At 34.1% G+C, this 17,083-nt stretch overlaps 2 long non-coding RNA genes across 4 annotated transcripts; one reads left to right on the forward strand and one right to left on the reverse strand.

Moving 5' to 3' along the window:
• The first annotated feature begins 1 nt into the window (after nt 1).
• LOC105342906 (uncharacterized) lies at nt 2–9,325 on the forward strand. Of its 3 annotated transcripts, XR_010707999.1 has the most exons (5): nt 195–312; nt 554–3,335; nt 4,712–4,934; nt 7,377–7,482; nt 7,554–9,325. It is a non-coding gene; the product is annotated as an uncharacterized lncRNA (long non-coding RNA). The 3 variants fall into 3 exon arrangements; XR_010708001.1 differs by lacking the exon at nt 554–3,335 and having other exon boundaries at nt 2–312; XR_010708000.1 differs by lacking the exons at nt 195–312; nt 554–3,335 and adding an exon at nt 4,245–4,538.
• A 1,360-nt stretch (nt 9,326–10,685) lies between these two features.
• Nucleotides 10,686–13,705, reverse strand: LOC136270336 (uncharacterized). Its single transcript, XR_010708090.1, has 4 exons — nt 13,676–13,705; nt 13,134–13,165; nt 10,941–11,071; nt 10,686–10,846 (listed from the first exon to the last, which is right to left on the reverse strand). It is a non-coding gene; the product is annotated as an uncharacterized lncRNA (long non-coding RNA).
• Between the last annotated feature and the right edge of the window lie 3,378 nt (nt 13,706–17,083).

Below are 17,083 nucleotides of genomic sequence, written 5' to 3' on the forward strand. Positions count from 1 at the left end.
CTTACCCATTTGCAACAGTATTATAACGGAATAACAATTTAACTGCAAACTTTGTTTGCAATATGCTGTCTAACATTAATTGTGCGTTGTTTCCAGATAGAGTCATTGGATTTCTTCATCTTTTACATTATTGATTTCTTATGTAGCCTATAATGTGTTATGCTGCAAACGCAATCACTGGGTGCGTTCATAGCTGTTACCAGTAGTACCATTGATGCAATCCTATTGGATTACAATGGTACCAGTACTGTACCAATAAACCCTGAACAGTTTGGGCGTGCAGATGTTACTGATTTTACCAATGTTACCAAAGTGAGTCCAATGAAAACGTTGGTAATATTGATTACATTTTTTTGAACATGGTAAACAATTTAAGAATTTATATGTATAATAGTAGATCGTTTGCTGAAAAATATACTGAAATACATTGGTGCATTGACATACCAATTGGAATTAATCTTGCAAGCAGCAACTTTTGTCTACCAACGACGGAACTATGAACGCACCCACAATTACACTTCTGTACATTTTATTTTGCACTGATTATTTTCAGATCCCATTATTGATATTGTTTTCTGCACAATCATTGCATAGCAGGACTATTAGAAGAACCTTGAAACATAGCGCAAATGCAATCGCATAGCGAAGGAGTTTGAACGAACTATACAGACTTGTATGCAGCGTACTATGGAACGCCAAATGTACAATTAATGAGCTAAATTTACATGTACAATGTAGTTTCAGAAGTCAACAATTTGCGATATTAGAACATAGTTTCGCGATTGTGAAAGTATGATTAACAGTTCTTATTTAGCTATAGAGTTATCAAATGAGAATTAATTATAGTTTACAAATGTGAGTCTGTGTTAATTGTTATTACAGACGAAAATGGCCATGGCCGAGCAGCTGCAGAGTATTGTTTTTATGTTATAACAACTTCAAAATATAATTAAACTGTAACATAATTTTTAACGTCAAGGGCTCATTGAAACAACGATTGAACATAATTGATAAGAGTGTTGAAATTTAAATTCTCTCTGTTCATATTGTTTGTTGTACATAACGTAGAAGAAAGGGCTTCATTTCACATAAGATGTTGCTCCATTTTTATGAAATTTTTTAAGAAACATGTACATATTTTTACTTCTTTCATCTTCGTTGTTGGTGCTTCCCTCGTTTCCCTCCATGTTGAAATATCTTTAAGGGAGCGTTCATTATTTTCAACAATACACAAAACGAATTGAACCTAGGTATAATTGAATTGTACCTATCTTCAAATCCTTTGTAGATATGTCTGAATTGAACCTATCTTCAAATCAATGGTACCTATCTTTAAATGAATTTTACCTATCTTCAAATGAATTAGAGATAGGTATAATTCTATTGAACCTATCTTTAATTGAATTGAAGATAGGTATAATTCATTTGTACCTAGGTATAATTCATTTGTACCTAGGTATAATTATTTAGAGATAGGTATAATTATTTACACCTATCTTCAATTCAATTGTACCTATCTTCAAATAATTGTACCTATCTTTAATTCAATTGTACCTATCTTCAAATGATTTGAAGATAGGTACAATTATTTGAAGATAGGTACAAATATTTGAATATATGTTAATTTGGCGTTCCATAAAACTAGGCTATAGTTAATAAGAAGACGTACGTTTGTCTCCAAAGTTAAAGAATGTGAATCATAGTTTACAGATGTGAATCTGAATTTAGCAGCAAAACCCATTGTTAACGTTTATTTATTTAATTAAGAAATAAACAGCAAATTAAAAAGGTCACCGAGATATGAACTTGGTTGGTCACGTGATCAAATACTGTGAAGTCCGAATCATGAAGCGCACTGACTTAGTTCGACGAAAGCATAGAATACACAGCACCAATATGGATTCCTCGACAACAGAAAATTCAACAGAAACTGATAGAACAAGTCCAAAGTAATGCAGCGAGATTTAGTAACAACAAACCATACAACCCAGAAAAACTAGACAGTGTAACATCTATGATGCAGAATCTCAAATGGAATGCCCCAGAAGCTAGAAGAATTTGAACAGACGTAACTCTCAGGTATAGTCCAAATATCATACCAACATTCACTGGCAACAGTACGGGGAACTAAAAACAGTCAGAAATTTGTACCATATCACTGCAGAACGAACGTATACCAACATGCATTTTTCCCAAGAGCAATCCACTACTGAAACACCCTACCACAAACAACTATAATTACACCATCGCTGGAGCAGTTCAAAACATCTAGTGAGAACCTCTAGCTCTGGACCACTCACCCTGTATAATAAGACACTAACGTGATTTGTACAGTGTACCGGTATATACGTTAAGGATCATTTGGACACCGCCATTACACTACACACATGTACATGGTTTCCTCTCCAACAAATGTTCGAAATAGATTTCAGCGAGTACTCACATTGAAGTTGTTAAGGTGGTATGGGACGCTTCCATGTTGTGATGTATTGTTTACCGAAATAAACAATAAAACGAAGTGTAAATACATATTAAGTAGTTTTTGTCACCTAAATCGCAGCGGGTTAGAGGGTTTATAACGAAAGATTTGAAAACAAGTGAAAAGCTGTCAACGTGACAGCAAACCGGGTTTTCTTTTATGTGAACTGTATCCATAATCCAAGTCAACCCATATCCAGTGAAATGGTGTACTCTATATGCAATATTTTGCCAAAAAATGACTAAGTTCAAAAGCTGGTATTTTTTTCAAAAATTACCAGAAATCAAAATCCTAGCAATATGCACACCTCTGATATATGTACAATTGATCTGCAAAAGAACAACTTCATATCTTGAAAACTGTAGGAGGAGTTATCCGTACAATGAGGGTACCCTATATGCAATATTTTGCCAAAAAATGACGAAGTTCAAAAGCTGGTATTTTTTTCATAAATTATCAGAAATCACAATCCTAGCAATATGCATACCTCTGATATATGTACAATTGATCTGCAAAAGAACAACTTCATATCTTGAAAACTGTAGGAGGAGTTATCCGTACAATGAGGGTACCCTATATGCAATATTTTGCCAAAAAATGACGAAGTTCAAAAGCTGGTATTTTTTTCATAAATTATCAGAAATCACAATCCTAGCAATATGCATACCTCTGATATATGTACAATTGATCGGCAAAAGAACAACTTCCTATCTTGAAAACTGTAGGAGGGGTTATCCGTACAATGAGGGTACACTTTTGGCAGCCGCCCACCCGCCCGCCATTTTCACCATTTTAATAACCGGATTTTTCCTTCGGAAAACCCGGTTAAAAAGGAGGATTTACAAAGGATCTACAGGTACGTCACGAGTTTGAATCCCGCTGGGAGTTTTACAATTTCTACCTCTCCAAATATTTTAAAAGTTAAATATTGTAAAATTTTAAAATTCTAAACCGATGTAAGTATTTTATCTATAGTGTACTTTAATTTTTTGTTGTTGCTTTTTTTAACACATTTACATTAAGATGTCATCTACAACATATATCATTTCCAGGACTACTTTCGTACCTTGCAAGGGAGATATTTTGATAGGAATTATCCCCCTTTTCTGGCATTATGATTTTTTTTTAACAATTTCGATTTTCTGCAATAATTATTTAATTTAATTGAATTTATTTGGAAATTATGTTCATTAATGTTAAGAATGGAAACAAATTTCAAAACTATTTACAACACTGGCTTTTTTAAAATAGCAATATCATAATTTGATAAAATTATCAAATATCAAATATTGCTGAAATCAGTACTTCAAATTTTGTAGATTTTTATTCTAGATTTTAACAAAATGTGATGGCACATAAAAAAATTGTCAACTTTTTTTTTATTTCACATAACCGTAGCTTTAATATAACTTATAAAATGTTCATGGTAACTTTCATGGCATTTAAGAAAGGTACTACAATAGGAACCGCCCCTATCCCCTTATGTGACAAATTCTGTTTTGAACCATCCAAAAAGTAATGCATTATTTAGACTTATCAATAAACGTGAAAATATCATTATCAGAATATATATTTGATTAAATTAACCCATTCTAATTAAAATTAGATCCTTCACGCTCTCGTATTTGATACCTCATAGCGACATATCAAATACGAGAGCGTGAAGGATCTAATTTTAATTAGATTGATATTAACCGCTTATGATATTATACATTTTTAAAATTAAAAATGTTAAATTTCCCCCAAATCATGTTGTGACATTGTCTGCTAGGTATGGGAAAAAGATCTATCAAATCCTGTCTGACGTCATAATGGAAAAATGACATCATAGCATTATACGAACAAATCAATTATGACGTCATAACAGAATAAGCACATGAAAGCATCACTGCAATGAGTGTCACGTGACAGATGTTCCATAAGTTATGGTACATGACAGTGGACAGTGGTGGTATGGCTAGTGAGTAATGGTAAATAAGTGGCATAGGTAGTAATTTGTGGTACGTAGGTGCATATAAAAGTGAGTGGATGGCAGTGATAGTTAGTGTGTTTGGAAGAGGTATGTTTTTTTTGGAATTCTATACAGAAGCAAGACCAAACAAAATTTATGAGAATAAGCAATTGTTGTCTTCTAATCAGATTTCCGAAGAGCTACATATATTACTTTATAAAATATCTAACACAAACGTGAGGCATATAACTTTGATATAAATTTTAAGGATTTTTTTTCAGTATGTTTGAACAAAGAAACGGATTAAAACGAGAATGTTCACCGAAAACTTGGCATACATGGCTCTGTGTAAATTTTGTCAGGGGGCGACAGCGGTTCACTTTGGCGCTCTTATCAGCAATCAGCTGACTACCAATGTAAACACAAACACACGAAGACTCATTTCTACAGCAGGACACCTAGGGAAATGTCCAGGAATTAAACACTAATCAGACCATTCTCCAGGTAATTAACGCACCTGGGTTTTGGGGTTTTTTCTATTGATTATTTTGTCTTATTTTAGATGATTTAATTTGTTTGGTTTAGTTTTTTTTTTTTATTTGATTGTCATCATTTTAACTGACGGATTGCGATTGCCATGTTTTGGGGTTTTTTGTGGCCGGGTGGAGGGGGGGGGGGGGTCTTGGGGGTCTTAAACCTAGCTAATCATCTTTACGAGGCCATGTTTTTGTCCTGAATTTAGAACTTCCTTTTCCAGAGAACACAGTGGGTAGATTTTCACTTGTCGGTTCAAAACGATTTATATATTCCGTCCATACAGACAAAATCTACAGCCTGTATACAGTTAGATATCTAGATTGGTACATTAAGGGGATTTTTATCTGGTTTTCCCATATCCAGGTAGATGGGTATTTTTTCCAAACTATCTCTGGCAGGATGTGGAACAACACTTCCTAATATAGAACCAAAAAAAAAACAGTTAGTAATGTTCATTTATATGTATTTAAAAGTTTCGATCATTATTTTTTTATGATAAAGAAAATTCTTATCTCTAAAAAATGAAAAAATATAAAGAGAATTTTTACATGTATCGTTATCGTTGGTCTACGTTAAAATGTCAAACGATTGAACCAGACGATGGCGGGCACCTGTTAAAATGACCGGTGGTCTATACAGGCATGTGCATCTCATATCAGTCAGGGTTTGTATCTGCGTGATATTATGTTTATCGTCAACCTGTAAGTTGGAGGTAGATCGAACTTTAGGGTACAGTTCAGTAGTTATCAATCACAACTACTGAACTGTTCTCTAAAGTTCGATCTACCTCCAACTTACAGGTTGACGATAAACATAATACCGTTCACGTCAGGGGCGGTAGTTCCAATTCCCGACCTTTCGGTGATATACCAATATCGCCCGAGTAGGGATTGGGTCACTTATTTTTTTTTTCCTTTCGGATTTTTTGTTTTTGTTTTTGTTTTGCTGATATGTTGTATTGTCATTAAGTCAGATTACGAGAACAACGAGTCGGGGGGGGGGGGGGGGGGGTGTCATTGTCGCGAGGACAATAGGGGGCAATATTTTACACCCGTTTCTTGAATTATTCATATCATAATAACCATATTTAAGTGTGGTAAGAACTATCCTATTAATCATTATCATCTTTATTAGAATATTTTGACACAGAAGCAATATTACGTAATACTAAGTGGAAGTTGGCAAAACAATACATGTTTTTATAGAACTGCCTCAGTTCTCAAGTCAGTCAGAAATATTATCATAACGGTAAAATATAACATCATGTCACACTCGTGCCAAACTTTTCCTCCAGTCGACCAAACTTTCCCGTTTTTCCTCAAGGCCGATCTTGCAACATACTAAATAACCCATGATTATTCCATAATCTTCTAAATCCTGGGTTTTAATTGATATGGTTTTGCTATTGTTGCAAAGAGGTGCGCAGATGATAAGTTTATATCTATGGCAAGACATGATCGAGAAATATGTAAACGGGTTAGAGTGTATTTGTTGCCGTGTCCTTTAAATTTACTTTAAAAAAAATAGAGCGCATTTTACAGCCAAAAAATAATGGCTCCTCGTCTTGCAACATTCTTTAAAAGGGAATATATTCGCCCTCGTTTTATTTTTGCCTTTTCGCCCTCGTTTTCAGATTGAGAATATGACTGTACGAATTTAAAACCATTTTAATTTGATAAAGTTTCTATTTTTAACTGATTAGGTGTCTTCGTGTGCAAATGTAGAAGGGCGGAGAAAAAGGTGGCGAAACTATAAGCCTTTATATTTGCAGATATTTATAGGATCTTTATGTTTTACTATTTATACCATATACATGTATGTGTCTTGTATGTCAGCTGGTCTGACCAAATTAGAAAATCGAGCTGTTGTGTAATGGGGCAATATGTCCTACTTTTGAAGCGACAGTCAACCTTTAGAGGGCTCGAGCATGGACCTCTTTCCTCCAAAACTCACTTTTTAATGATCAAAATGCACGCGAAATCAATTCAAACTTGAAATCAAATATGTCAATATATGTATATTAATTGTGATCATAAAATTTACGTACTGGTTTGATAATGATAAATATATTTACAAATTATTGATACCGAGGCTCCCTAAGCCGGTGTTCACCCTCTGCTGGACAACATGGCAGATACAGTGCTTGATAGTGTTCGTGAAACCTATACAAAATATATATCACATACCACTGATCACAGCGGTAGGGCCTTTTCGAATCGAATTAAAATCCCAACATATGAGTAGAGGCAATAGCTAAATTCAATCGTATGAATTTCTTTTCAATTATGAATCAATGACGTTGTGCAACTTTGATAATTATAGTTTTTCTAAAAGCCACTGAACAAGATTAATTATGCACAGAGTTTAGTTATTCCTGAAGAACAAACATTTTTTTTCATTCAATTTTAGCTTCATTTTCCTGAGAATTGTAGAGGATCTGAAACCTTGGATGGCGAAGATGCATTCGGCTTTAGCCCTAGTAACATAAAGTTTGCTCTACAGCGTAAACCTTAGGGTAAACATATATTTACTCGATTTCATCCTACTGTTTCAGAATCAATGCTCATGTCCTGATTTCTATTCCAGGTATGCATACTTCCGTTGTGACACCTTTGTTTCCGTATTTTGGACAAGATCGAAGCACAGCAGTTTATACCAATAAGAAAACGCACCTACAGTACATGTAGCGCATCGGAAATTCATCATAAAATACGGCATCTTACTGGACATGTAACATATGGTACCCTTATTTCATAAATGTGCAATATCTCAACGTCTTCTAAAAGTGCAACATATCAATGTTACCAATCAAAATCTGCATAAGTGTGCATACAATGTGATGATATTAACACTTGCAACAATTCAACGTCACATAAAAACATCTGAAGAGAAATAGCCCGGGAATTGGCAATTAGGGTTGTGACAACATAGAAAGCCAATGGAATTCCTTTACGCTGTGATTATACTGACAGGGATCGGCCATCTGGCGTTGATAGTATTGTACTGTTTGGTTGCTTGGTCAAAGAGTGGGGGCTGCAGGGGGAAGGATTCAAGTACAACGAATACTAGTTCTACACCCGACCCAACCCAAAACAACCGTGCTCCACAAGACATGGAAAGGGCTGGTGTCGACCCCTCAGGGCAACAAGACAGCGCTCGGCAGGACACATTGCAACCAACAGGTGACCACTCATTTCTGACCAATACATGGATTTCAAATGTGAGGACTAGAATTCGAACCATTGCGACCGGAAGTGGCGGGAATGACAGTGAGGGTACTGGGGGACCAGGTGGGCAAGTGACCGGTGAGTCGGTGGACTCACCCCCCTCGTATGAAGAGGCCACAAAGCACTGGGATAGGTCGCTCGACCCACCGCCCTCGTATCAGGACTCAGTTCTCGACTCCACACATTCGGGTGTTTGACGCCGCGCTGTTCGTACGATATTCTTCTTACTGTGTTCCATTACCATGACATATTTTAAAATTACGCAAACTTTTCGGTATATGAAAAACAGAGTGGTGACAATAATCAGGTTTACTTACTGTCAGGTTGGACCTTTTCACACCCAGAAAAGTATCCAGAAACCCAGACAGTTTGTAACTCAAAGCTAATGATCGCTCTCTGTTTGAGAGCTATGTATCGAACACCTTTGATACTAGATATAAAACTCCACTTCCAGCTGTTATTTTTATTTTGTTTGTTAGTTTTTTAACATGAGTCAGGTACATGTTTATGAAATTTATCAGCCCTAATGGACATTCTGATGATTGTAAATGGTATGTGACGACCTTGTGTGACGACCTTGACCTCCAGGCTTAGAATTTTGTTAAAGGTCACAGTATAATATTAATTGTTAATATTTACATTTTCCAGTGTCTTTGTCTGTAATAACACTACGAATCAATTTTGCAAATTATAGCCCAATACATTTCATCAATGACTATTTTAATGTCTAATCGTATTATTGCTGAAAATGAAAATTATACAAAGATAAGTAATAAGGAATCATTATAATGTGATCAAATACGATCGGGGTGATCAAATCTATCATAAAATCTTTCGGACTTGATTGGATTTGATTACCCCCGACCGTACTTGATAATACTCAAAGAGTGATTCCTTATTCCTTAAATCGTACAATTGCTGAAAAACTTATAATAGATAAGTACTGACTACTTCATTATTTTAAAAATACATACTGTATACATGTCATTGTGTATACAAAGGGTTATGTTTCCTTTTTGCACACATCTAAAAATTAGGCATCAAAAAAGTGTGCGAAATGGGAATTTGATCAGGAGAGATAATATTGATTTTGCTTAATTGCTATATAGTCTGTATCAAAGCTCCTGTGAAGGGATTTGGCAATAAAATAAACAAAACATATCTACTCGCAAATGAAATTCATATTTATTTATGTTACAATATAAGTTGCATAAAGGCACATTTACATAATAATTGACATCCATATTTAATCATCAAATTGGTAATGAACATTTTCATTTACTCCTTTAAGGAAGGAGTCTTCTCGTTATCAAACATACTTCTTATAATAAGAAATTCATGAAATTTTGACACAGCCAAACGGATCATATTACCAAATGATTCTATCAGTTTAATCAAATTTGACCTTTTTGTTTTCGCATAAAGGTCAGGTCAAGGTCACTACCTTTTTCCTCAACGTAAAGGATGATAAAAATAAGTGTAGCTCTTTGTAGTTTTGTAGACATTTGTTTAAGATTTGAAGATTCTATTCTTCAATGAAATGATAGAATATCAGAATTTTTATCAGCTTATTATACTAAATTGTAATAAATATTTATACTAAAATTGGTATTGCTTAGCCGGCATTTCCTCTAATTTTCTTAAATTTTGAAGAAATTTTGATTATTTTTTTATGCTTCCAATAATAAAATATTTCTGATTTTTATGTAAATGTATTTTGAAGACTTTATATAAAGATATGAATTCACAGAAAAGCTTATATATTGACCATTAAATAAGAGAGAAAAACTGATTTTCGTGATTTTTTTCCACAAAAATCAATGTATAGAAAAGGCGCTTTAAAAAGCTTATAAAAATGTAATTTGATAGGCGAATCATATTTTAAAAACATATTCTGAAAACCAAGTATCATATCAATACTTCACATTAGTAAAAAAATCCAACATTGATGTTATTGGTTTTAAAATGCTAAAACAGACTCATTAATCTGCAGCAATTCTGAATTGCGAAACATGTGATATTTTCCTACGCCAATATTACGCCAAAAATATAGTCCTTGTCAGATTCTAAACATTGATTACTTTTTCAATGCCAAGTTGTATGATAGTAAAAAAAGAAAGAAAAAGATACTATTTTCATTTCCTTTCATCTTTATTTAATGAACAATTAATCAAATTTACGTTTGACAAGTCGAAAACCATAAAAGACTCCTTCCATTTTGAAGAAGCAATGTACCGTTGAATTCAAGATGTAAACCGCCGAACTTGTTTGGCAAAAAATTTCACTAGGTGTGAGTGACGAGTTTGCAGAATTTAACACTGTTGTATACTTAATGTTGTTTATACAGTTACTACAAAATATAGTCACCTTAATTGATACTTGAAAAAAAAAATAGTGATAATTTACATTTGGATGGATACTCTCTACAGGAATATATGTTAAGCTTGGATGACGAGTAATAATCAATAAGATACATGCAGTCATTTCACTGGTGTTAAGCCGATATGCGTACCATTTGGTACGCATATCATAAGATGACGATGGCCTCTGCAGGTTCGTAAGTTTACACAACTCTTTTTATTTATTCAGATCGTATTTCAGCGGGTAAAACATAGGTGTTTGAACAGCTACTGAGTCTTCACACGTAGCAACCTATAAAATAAATCAAAACTGCATATTAATTGATATTTTCTTCATTAATGAAAATCCCGATGATATGCGTACCTACAAAAACAGATACACGTACCATAAAACAAATAAGAATTTCTGGATATGCGTACCATCGGTAAGATGTACGTACCACTCATATACAAATTGATAAAATACTTTTCCAAAAAGGCTTTGGTTTTTCAGATGAGGAGGTTGATATCAAAAGGTCTAAATAAAATACAATGATTAAGAAACTCTTCACCGTGTACTCTAAAAAAAATAATAAGCAAAGAACACATAACTATACGTCATTGACTCATTGGTTTAATGTTTACATTTTATTGTCACCATGTTTTTCACGCTGGTGAGGCAGCAGATATTGTTTATATGCAAAATGTTGTCTTTTTGTGTTTTGCTTCAATGTGCCTCTTGAGAGTAAGATAGAATTACAATCATCGCATTTAACCCCCCCCCCCCCCTATACAATCTATTGTATAAGAAGTGCTAAACACCCAATCCCCTTCCCTTCGCTATGTCACAATAGAATAGGAGACAGACATGCACCTTTAAAAGCAAAATGAATGCACTGTCCATCCATGATGAAAATCAATATCACTTCCAATATTATAACCCATTTGAAAATAATCTTACTTATTTTCTCTCTCTCTCTCTCTCTCTCTCTCTCTCTCTCTCTCTCTCTCTCTCTCTCTCTCTTGTATATTAATTACACTGTACATTAGTTTGGACTGATAGAAAATACAAGATTTATGTATTTAATTTATTATAAGATTGCACTTAATATATCCTAAGATAAAGGTCGTCAAACAGTATTTTCCAGTCCAAGCTTTGACTGCTCCTGCAAAACATTTATTTAGTATAGCCCGGAAGATGGATGCATTTAAAAGATGAACCCTTTGAAACTTCGATCATAAAGTGCAACAGCAATCTTTTGTTTTAAAGTGTCCTCTGTAAAAAGAAATACGATTAAAATATATTAAGAAATATAACTGGGAAAAATCATATGTTTATAAATTGATAAAATTAAGTGTCCAAAATTATAAAGATTTGTGTAATCTGGGGATATATCTATATTTAGCTTTTAAAAACCGCAACATAATTTCATAAATTGTTTTTTGTTACGCATGTTATCCTGTGTCTCTATTTCATATCTGATATTGTATCATGCCAAATGTCTATAAATATCATTTTACTTATGTCATATGTTGTTCATATTGCCACAATATGATTATATATTGAGCAAATAAAGAATGACTCTTGTTTATTCATTGAATTTGAACTTGATACTGAGCATGAAGCTGTAGATATGTTAAAGAGTGTTTGATATTTGAAACATTTGCAAAAACTCTTTATTAGATTTACTTTTTAAAAAAAGTAATGGTAATGGTAATGCATTACTTTACTCATGTAATGGTAATGTAATGCATTACTTCAAGAAAATCAAGTAATGGTAATGGTAATGGTAATTTAATGCCCAAATTCATGAAGTAATGGTAATGTAATGCATTACTTTACAATGTAATTTGCCCCAAGCCTGACTACAGATATATTTTGTTCACGTAAAATACACATGTACCGTAGACACCATTTTTTGGAAATCACAATAATAAATTGTGCAATATAATTTAAACGAAAACCGTTCAGTGTAAAGAAATATTTTCAAACCTCAATGTTTATGCTTAGGGGTGCTTGAAATCAAAGACACATCACACCCACTAACTGTTTAAACCCGAAAAAGTCTATATTAATGTAAAAAATATTATATTGCTGAGCTTCAATTGATATTTAATTTTTAAAGGATTTGTATATTTATAATTTATTAAACTGTATATTTCGTAAAAAAAAAATAAAGCAACTTGTTAAATGAAAACTATAAATTAAAAAAATATATATTTACAAAAGAAATACAGGTGATTTAGATTACCTGATATATAATCATCAGATTACCAAAATCTCACTTTAAGTCCAAATTCAACATTGAAGTCCCAATGATACAGGTTTTTAGAGTCTTTCAATTTGTTTCTCAAAAAATAATTAATATTCAAAACTTGAAAAAAAATTAAAAATGAGTTTGTTTATAAATATAAAATTATAAGAAATACGAACGAATGAAACAAAAAAAAATGTTCAAAATTTCACCATTTAATGAGGAATTCTGTTCATCTGATAACGCATGAAACAATTAATACTCGGCGTATTTATCATTTTAAAACAATTGACATTAAGTGGATAGGATGATTTCTTGACAACTATTTGAATATTATCTACTTACATGAGATTCAACCATTATCGTGTCTGAATTCTCTGAAAAAAAGTATTGCCAGAATCCGTCAATCGAGGTTCAGTATTAAGCGTATATCAAAACCGATTGAACCGACCGACTAAAAACAAGAGATCAATCAATATATTGAAAATTTGAATGTTTATTTCTCGCTACTATAACGTAACGATATTTGTCCAAGTTCTCAACATACTGACGCTCTGGGGATAACGATAATAAAACAATATAATACAAATGCATTCAACGTCTCAAAACCGCACAGTTCAATGAAAATTAGAAAACACAATATATAATAGGAAAGTAGCTGGTACCTATATCATCAAATTATGGTACGTATATCCGAAAACATAAACATGCCGTAGGTACGCATATCATCGAGATTTTCATTAATGAAGAAAATATCAATTAATATGCAGTTTTGGTTTATTTTATAGATTGCTACATGTGAAGACTCAGTAGCTGTTCAAACACCAATGTTTTACCCGCTGAAATACGATCTGAATAAATAAAAAGAGTTGTGTAAACTTACGAACCTGCAGAGGCCGTCGCCATCTTATGATATGCGTACCAAATGGTACGCATATCGGCTTAACACCAGTGCATTTGGTGGTACACGTATTTTGAATCGCATCGTGTTTCCATCTTCCCAAGTATGCAATGTACAAAAACATTTACAGATGAAATTGCCTTAAAGTCATAAGTTATCTGTTACAAGCCTTCGTTAATATTTTATTAGTCCCCTACCGGTATTCACCGGAGGGGACTATAGCTTTCCTCTGCGTCCGTCAGTCCGTCCGTCCGTCCGTCTGTATGTCCCACTTCAGTTTTCCACTGTTTTTTTCTTTATGCGTTTGACGAACGATATGAAACTTGCTGAGCAGCTTCAAAATATCAAACTACAGATCAAGTTTACACTTTTGTCGCGTCTGGTTGACATATTTTTGAGAAAATTAATTTTTTTGTATTCCAATTTTTTAATGTCCGGGTTCTTTATCGGGCTCGGTGTGTATCAAATAAACGAGGTAAGTATGTTGTCAGTAATAATATCGCGCATTACTTGGACCATTCCTTTTATTGTTTCTAACAAACAGATAAGTTCTGTAAAATAGTGTCAAGCATTGTGTTGTAAATTTAATCGACAGGGTTTTTTGTATTATTACAATCGGGTTCGTTATCGGGTGGGTTTGTTGAGACGGTCAGAAATGATATTATGCATAACAGTGCATTGTTTCCACAAATTTCTACAAACCGGTAGGGGACGTGTATTGCTTATGCCATACTCTCAGAATGCTTGTTAAATAAGTGTTTTTACTGATATCAATGGAAGAAATTTGTGTAGTGTAAACGCTGTTTAATATTTTTTGTCATTTATGCTGTAGCTTGAATAATCGAAGAAAATTGACGAACTGTATAATGATAAATTGGCAATTTTATATGCTTCAAGAACTGAAAAGGTTTTTCCCCAAAACCTATAAAATGTTGACCTAATTCATGCATTTTCAACCCTCTTCAGATTGGGGTATATCGAATCAATATTTAAAATATCATTTTTTCTGTCAGTTTACCGACTGATTTGAAATACCATAAAGTGATCCGTAATATACAAGATATAATGTAAAACACCAAGGTAAACGCAGTAGAGTCTCCTACAGCGCCGTAACACTTCGTCCGTCGCGGTGGGATCGCCTTGAACATTTAAGAACGCCATGCGACGGCGCGCACATTGAACATGCACAAAGTACGCGCCGTGGCTCGGCGTTCTGATAAACACGCCGAAGAAGCGTAGTGAGGTCGCCGTGACAGCGCCGTAAGATCTCCAACAGCGCCACGAGAGCTCCGTCGGCGCGCTCAAGGAACGCAGTGTAGACGCAGTGATAAGTCAATTGCGCTTGCGCGGAGACCTCACGGAGTCCTTTTGGATCTCACTGCGTCTCTATCGCGCTCTCACTGCGCATCTACAGCGTTTGAACACGTTGTTTTCCATTTGGCTGCGCTCACACAGCGACCCTAAATAGCTGTTGCTGCGTTCATCGCGCTCTCGTGACGTTTCTTCTGCGTTTATACCGCGCTCCCACGGCGTTTCTAGTGCGTTGTCATCAAGACCACGAAAACTCGAAAAACGTCTGTTGTACAATAGCAAGCGATGTAATAATTATCAAACTGGATGTAGATGACTATGTAAAAAGCAGCATTTGCTAATATTCCAAGACCAATCAATGAACGTAGATGGAATTCATGCCATTTGGTTCTGATGTTCTCACATCTTTTCTATGTTTCTATAGCGGATTTTTTTTTTGTAGACGTAACTACTTAGAGTTTAATCCTAGCCCTTCACAAATTGTTTAGCAGTAACTATGTTTCAATTACAATGTACCTTATCATAAAATCAAAACTTTTTTTAATCATTTATTTACTAGTTGTAAATTCGTGTTTGTTTCCCATACAATTGTACAAATTGATATTGACCTACCAAGAAGTAAAGAACGTCTTGTGAGCGCAGTCAGCGCGCGGAGCACGCCGTGGACGCGCGGTAAAAACTCCTAGCACGTCATGAGCGCTCGGCGGAGACTCAGCGAGAGCGCAGTTAATCGCCAAGTAGAACTCCGTGGAAACGCAGTTATACGCCGTGGGTGCTCCGTAAGAACTCCTCGGTCGCCGTCAGGACGCCGTGACATCACTTGTAAAATTTTCAAATAAAACTGTACATTTTTTCTGAATTTTCCTTGCGATCCTACGACGATTCCATGAATTTTACAACGCCGTGAACACGCCGTGGGAACGCAGCTTGGTGTGACAGGGTCTTAAATGAACAAAAATGTAAAAGTTTAATCATCTATCATTATTTATTATTTTATTATTTGTAAAAATATCAAATATATAATGCTAGAAACGAACGCCCTAGAAGATATGTCTTATGACTTACGGGCCCCTTGATCTGTTTGTTATTTACAGGTGTATAAAATGGATGCAAATAACTGTTCAGTTGTTCTTTATAACAGTAATTCAAACAATACGTTGATATTTTGACAGTTTAGCATACTGCTGTCAAGTATGACCTGCGTAAAAAAATATATTAATATTACCAGTATACAACTATTTGTCGGTTAACTCCTCATTGCCTTTTTTAGAAGGCTTGTGAGTTTTTTTAATAGAAGGAATCGACATGTACTTCCACTCTCAACATAATATAGTTTAAGTAATCAATTTTTCTTCTATACATAGCAGTTTGAGGTTATAGGCATTTAAATCCCAAGTGATTCGTGTCGAAGATTCCTGCAAACTTACAATCTTGTGTGCCCAATTTCTTGGTTTGTATCAAAACCTCTTGTATATAATTACATCCGTGATTTCAGATTTCAGTTTATTTGTTTCACAATAAAAACCTATTGAATATATACTTTCTGAAGGAAATTTTTTTTTTCTTGCTTTAAAATGTCTGTAATTTTTGTAATTCATGCAAATTCATAATGAAGGAAATAAAGGTAAAATAAACACTGGGTCATTAAAATTCAAATCTCATCATTTTGATGGTATTTATTATCTTATTACTGTGATAACCAAGTATTGTCATGATATTATATGGTTCTGATTCCATGAAATTCAATATATAAAGTTTTCAGATAATAAATTTAATTCACATCAGTAGTAAATAATAACAATAATTTACTAAACAGAAAAGGACCCCCCCCCCCAACACTAATATTCCTCGGGTCCCCGATTTTTATTGCACTCTTTAAAAAAAACCCACCCAGAAACAATTATTTTAGAGTTGAAATAAGGCATACGATGTAGTACGTACATTTTATTTACGCAATGTTTTTGAATAAGAGGTTGGACTTTGTGCAGTCCCAGTGGGTATGCGACATTGTTTCAACGTTGAAGAATGGTTGAATTCAAGTTGCAACGTTGATCAACCATTAATCAACGTTGAGGTTTTAACG

This window comes from Magallana gigas, chromosome 7 (assembly GCF_963853765.1).
Source record: "Magallana gigas chromosome 7, xbMagGiga1.1, whole genome shotgun sequence".
NCBI lineage: Eukaryota > Metazoa > Mollusca > Bivalvia > Ostreida > Ostreidae > Magallana > Magallana gigas.